We start from the raw sequence: 6,724 nt of genomic DNA, 5'->3' as shown, positions 1-6,724 counted from the left end.
TAGGGTTAGGTCAAATAATTGTCATATTTGCATTAAAAATTACATAACTGAGCGAATGACACTTAATGACAGTTGTCATAAACATGCATAAAACCTCCTTCATATTCATGATTTTTTTGGGGGGGCTATAGGGTTCTGGCCATAGAGGCCGGGCCGAGTGCCAAGGCCAAGGCCATGGAGGCCGCACTGCCATGGCCCCCTGAACTGTCTGCTTCACCATGGCCCCCTGAGTTCCCTGCTCTGCCATGGTCCCCTGAGTTTCATGCTCCGCCATGGCTCCCTAGTCTCCCTGCTCTGCCATGGCCCCCTGAGTTCCCTGCTCCACCATTGCTCCCTTGTCTGCCTGCTCCGCCATGGCGCCCTGAACTGCCTGATCTGTCAATTATTATGAAAATACCTGAGATGGCTATACCCGAGAAGAACACAGATAAACCATATACTGTCACAGTCGAGTGTTTATCGTCTTCATGTTTCATCATTCAAAACGTTTCTATCTTATTTTTCATCAGCTATAGAGATAGCGATGTCTTTATCCATATTAGGGATTTCCTGGAACGTCATCGGTTCTATTACTTCTGTGATGCTTCTGTGCAAGGGCGCCCTCTGGTGTCCAGTTTGATGGCTCCTGGAACGGGTACCTCCCCGTTGGATGGTGTGTGACGCCTTCTGGGCGGGGGGAGTAATGTCAGTCCTGTGTTCCCGTGTCTTGTGTTTTTCTCCCCATGTTCTCCCCATGACCTAGTTTCTCCCTCGTGTCAATTCATTGATTCTTAGGCCAGGTCCACACGTACACTGGTATTTTTAAAAACTGAGTTTTTCCTTCTTCCGTTTAAAAAAAAATCTCTGTCCACATGAAAACGCAAAATGCATGCCATGAAGCACTGTCAAGAGCATGCCAAACCAACAGGTGGCAATATAATCTCAACCGTAAAGCCATGTCAGCCAATCAGAAGCCTGAAAAAGTTTCCAGTAGGCGGAGATAACAGCGCATGCTCCTACATCACAAGCCAAAAACTGGAAAGTTTTTGAAAATCGTCACCCTGGCAGGAGTTTTCAAAAATGTTCGGTTTCAGTGAACTGGTGCTGCGTTTGCGTGTGGACGAACAGCCAAACTGCATAGAGAAAGATAACCGCGTTCATGTGGACAGGGCCTAAAGCCCTGTGTTTTTCCATGTCTAGCGTCCGGTATTGTTCATCTATCCCCTGCTACGTGTGTGTTCCTTGTTCCTTGGATAAATAAAGATTATTACTTTACAACAATTTACTGGTTGTAAATACTCCTATGCCTCCTCGCTCCGACACAGTAGCAAGCACCGTGCCACACATACGTATCTGTTTATAACCCCATTTTATTGATATTTAAATAGTTCAGGAATGTTTTGTTGAACTTTATTATTGTACATACAGGCGCTGTACTGAGCAGTGCATTAATTATTGAATGAAAAGTCTTTCTGTCACTACATGTAAATATCTAAAATGTTTGTTTGTTTGACAAGTATATCTAACCAACTTCATTTAACTGCAATAAAGACAGCAAACACTGCACGAGAGACGCGGGAATCAGAAAGCACGACTGCTCCGTTTTCAACTCCTCCCTCAAATTCAAGCGGCAATTCTCACTGATTGGTTTTTGGTATGTTTGTTTGAAATGCCAGACGCCTCGCCTTGAATGAGGATGAGAGTAGACAGCTGCAAACATCCTCTAATCATATTTGTGGCAGATGTATAAGTGTCTGTGTGAACTCCATGATGGTAACGATAGTGCTTTACTGTGCCGGCGAAAGTAAGAATACCCTGCTTCGAGTCAGAACGGAAGTTGCGTGACGTCACGTGTAAAGGATCTATTAGCAATATATTATAAATATACTTAATTATTATGAAAATACCTGAGATGGCTATACCCGAGAAGAACACAGATAAACCATATACTGTCACAGTCGAGTGTTTATCGTCTTCATGTTTCATCATTCAAAACGTTTCTATCTTATTTTTCATCAGCTATAGAGATAGCGATGTCTTTATCCATATTAGGGATTTCCTGGAACGTCATCGGTTCTATTACTTCTGTGATGCTTCTGTGCAAGGGCGCCCTCTGGTGTCCAGTTTGAATGAAACAGACATTACATGTGTTTTTATAGTGCTCAATAATAGCCAATCCATCTTATTTTGGGTAACCACAGGAAAAACATCTCAAAATAAATTTGAAGTAAACGTATAATAATGACATATAATGTCTTCTTTTGTTGTTATTTTGTTTTAAAAATCACATGTTAAATCACAAAAAAAAAGAAAAAAACATTCTGATGTGCCAAGCCATAGGAACTGAACTGGAAACCATGGTTGAAAAACCAAACTATGTAATGAACTGTGGGTTAACTGTAATGTTACATCCCTAATTATTAGCAATACTAGTTGTGCTTGCGAACCTGTCCCAATCCATTTGTCATAGACCCATGAAAGAGGTGTCAAATCGCGCAGATTATTGAGGAGAGGTGGGCTATGACTTTTATAAACTATATGATATTCGTAAAGCAGGCGACAGACTGGCGAACAATCCCATAGACTCAACATTGCGACCAACTTTGATAGGTCATGGCGCCTAGCAAGAATTTCATAGAGTCATGTTGCTTACTACATTTGAAGACACTGTCAAGCTGTGTGAGAACATTCCCTGCCATGGGGCATATATACCCCATAGACATACTATGGTAACGTCACACGTGTTTTTTTCTACTATGGTAACTTGCATAGGAATTTTACATTGAACATAATTCTGGGTCACAGTGTCATAGAGACAAGGGGGTGGGCTCATTTTACTCAGACAACCAGCCAGTCTCTCAGGATCATCATGAAGCTATCAAGCCATACCCTAGCAACCCAAACCTAAAGAAGCTTACAGTATCTTAAAATCTGAATGTCATAGAGGCATGGGGGTTGGTTTATATCATTCATACTGGCAAGCAGCCTTTGGAGTATCATCATTGGCAGTCCACTCCTTAACAACCAAACAGAGTTCCCTAGCAACCATTTAGCAAGACCTACATCTTTGCATCAGAACATTGTATAGATGTGTGGATTGGCTATTTTGACTCATGCTAGCAAACATGACTTCCAACATGCTACACATGCTAGCAGTGAATGGGCGTATGCTAATGGTGATTAGTTAAGTGCTAAAACTTAGCTAAAAAAATGCTACAAATCCTAACTGTTAAAAGATGACAAAGTGCAAGTGCAAGTGTCTTCACATAGAGGTGATCAAGGGTGAATAGCCTAAATCTAGGTTTAGATTCAAAGAGACAAGATAGTCTATGTATGACCTGATGTTTTATTCATATCCAATATGAGGTGATGTGAAAATTATGGAGGGCTAAACACTCTCATGCAGTGTATGTTTCATTCATACTCGATCCCTAATATGCACAAAGGGATCCAGCTATGGCTCTATAATCTGAATAAAAACAAAGACTTTAGATATGCCCAAATAAACGTTTTGACTGATGAAATGTGAAGACCATAAACACACAATTGTGACAATGTATGGTTTATATGTGTTTTGAAGTCATCTGCAGGGAATAAACAAATATGAATAATGCAGTTCTAGTTGACATAATATCCATTACAATATAGAAACTATAACATATATTTTCTGCCTTATTATGTGATCAAAATTTTTTTTTAAATCAGCTAATTAAAAGTAAGAGATAAGGAAGATAAATGAATAAATACGTAAATCAATTAATAAATCAATCATGTCAATTAGACAAAAAAATTAAATTTCTGTCCCCCTCACTTCTAAATTCATTAATTCATTCATTAACCCTTGTCCTGTCTCTTGTGTTTTTTATTGTCTGTGCTCTCTCTCTCCTAGTACTAAAAAAAAAAAAAAAACATTTGTTTCTCGAGGCCCTTGGGGAAAGAAAGGATGAATTCCAAAATACAAAAATAACTCACTTTCTTATCTCATGCTCTCTCACCCCCTCAGTATGTCCATCTTTATTTCAGTTCCATCTCAGTTCTCTCTGCTTTGTAGATAAATAAGTACCTTCAGTACCGGGTGAACTGTGTACCACCATTAATGTGGTTTGTAGTAATTTAGTTAATTATTTAGTAGAAAGGCTAAGTGTATTGTGTTGGTTTAAAAATATCGCTTTTAAGGAGAACAGCATAGACACAGCAAATAAAGCTGATACTGCTAATTTTGCCAGAAAAAGGTTATATCATCAATAGAAAGACCACTTAAAATGTGAGTATTTCAGTAGGGAGAGAATAATTTCATTCATTCAATAAAAAAAAAAAAAAAAAAAAAAAAACTAATTCAAAAAAAAAAAAAAAAAAAAAAAAAAACTTGAATTCACAGTTTGGAAATGCTGCCTATGAATTGAAAACACACTACATAGTTTACATATGTAATATGTATATATAGCTCCACCAATTTACACCCCTTTACTTCTGCCAATTACCAACTCACACATCCACCATTACAGAGCATCAGGTGCTGCAATTTCAATAAATTCAATAATAAACGTTTATTCCCAAATGTATCTCACCAGCAGTACTATGCTAAACAATTACCTTGTATTTGACCTTTGCTGGCTTTTGGTTGTGGCATAACTTATGTTGGCATTGCCTCAAATATATAAAAATACCCTCAGGATTAGTAGAATTTGTTTTACTTGCAGGAAGTAGGCCAGATAAAGGTGCTTCAAAAGGTTCTTCAAGCGATGCCATAGAAGAACCATTTTTGGTTCCACAACGAACCATTCTGTCAAAGGTTCTTTAAAGAACCATCTCTTTTATACCTTTTTGTAATCTGAAGAACCTTCTTTCGCCACAAAGAACCTTTTGTGAAACAGAAAGGTTCTTCAGATGTTAAAGGTTCTTTATGGAACCATTTAGACAAAAATTTTCTTCTATGGCATTGTGAAGCACCTTTATTTTTAAGAGTGTAGAATGTACTTTATACTGCCACTCATCACATGATTTAGCACTGTCTTCAGTTCAAGGAGCAGGGGTCAAATGCCTTCCTCGTAGGCACAAAGGAAACAGTTCAAGCATCGCCACTTGCAGGACTTGAACCTACAGTCTTTTGGCCCAAGTCCAAATCTTTTGCCATTTGTCCACCCCCAGTAAGAAGAGGCACCAACAGGACACAGGAAGCTGAATATTTCATGAGCTATATTTCATACCAGATTCTTTTGAAGTACATCAAAGATTAAATAGGAAATGACGTCACAAATGTGGGCAACGGGTTGTGAAGAATAGCATTAGATGTACTCTCAAAAAACACGGCTGACATGTCTAGGGGAGCGCAGGGCACAAAGTAACGCAGGGTTAATTGTAACACACATGGTTTGAATATTTCCACACATGCTAGCATAACAAAATTTACAGTATTTATTAGTTACCATATCAACATTTTATATATATAAAAAGTGCGCCAAAATTAGAAAATATTTTTAAGATATCGCTGAACATTTATTTTACCATTTTTTACCAAAATTCTGGCTTAAGTAAATTTTTCACCTCAGTTTTTATTATTCATTTAAAATGAGACAAATCTGTGATTATTTTAATCTCCAATCTGTTATTTATCAGTTTATATCGTTTTTTAATGCTTCAGTAACTAGCAGAAGACACTAACCAGTTTTAAATTGCTAAATTACATTAGCGATGTAATTTACGCTATTTACTTTAATGAATTTTAATGAGAAACAATGAAAAACAATGAAAAACAGGTAAATAAAGACTGACAGTCAATGTTTAGAAATTATTATTTCAAGACATGTAAAGCATTTTTGCTCGTTTATGTGGGCCGTCCCAAGCATGGTTACAATGTGTCCATTGTCAAACTCCAAAATCAAAATATTTTTAATTCTTAAAAAACGCCATTATTTTATTTGAAAATATATATATATATATATTTTTTATTTTATTAACAAAATATTTTAGTTTGTCTTGTATATTTTTTTCATCCGATCAGATAACATTTTAAGCTGTCATATGATCATGTTACATTGTGCCCCTCAGATGTTACAATGTACCCCACCTATGGGGCACTTTGTCACATTTCATTTCCATTTTATCCCAAGCATGGTTACAATGTGTCCATTGTCAAACTCCAAAATCAAAATATTTTTAATTCTTAAAAAACGCCATTATTTTATTTGAAAATATATATATATATATTTTTTATTTTATTAACAAAATATTTTAGTTTGTCTTGTATATTTTTTTCATCCGATCAGATAACATTTTAAGCTGTCATATGATCATGTTACATTGTGCCCCTCAGATGTTACAATGTACCCCACCTATGGGGCACTTTGTCACATTTCATTTCCATTTTTTTAGGGTAAATAAAGAAAAACTTATACACTGTAATTATGAAACAAAGCGACATATTTGTACTAGACAAGTGTAAAATTACTGTGGATAAAAAAATATATATTCTGAACCCCATGTGGATTTACACAAACTGAGAAAGTCAAAAAGTGTTACTTTGTGCCCCTCTCTCCCCTACTTCTGATTGAATTCGTGAAAGTAGATTCAACTGTCAAAACGGTGTAGAGAATACATGCTACATTCATTCACAGCTAAGCTGTTATAATGCATCTGTTCAGACCGCCAGAAATATTCACATGTCATAGTATAGTAAAGCGGCATAGTAAAGTGCTACATCAGTTTGACAGATTTTTTTTGTGTGTGTTGTTGAAAATCAGACCAA

This window comes from Sinocyclocheilus grahami, unplaced genomic scaffold (assembly GCF_001515645.1).
Source record: "Sinocyclocheilus grahami isolate Dianchi unplaced genomic scaffold, SAMN03320097.WGS_v1.1 scaffold379.1, whole genome shotgun sequence".
Lineage (NCBI taxonomy): Eukaryota > Metazoa > Chordata > Actinopteri > Cypriniformes > Cyprinidae > Sinocyclocheilus > Sinocyclocheilus grahami.
Note: the sequence above shows the minus strand (reverse complement) of the source record.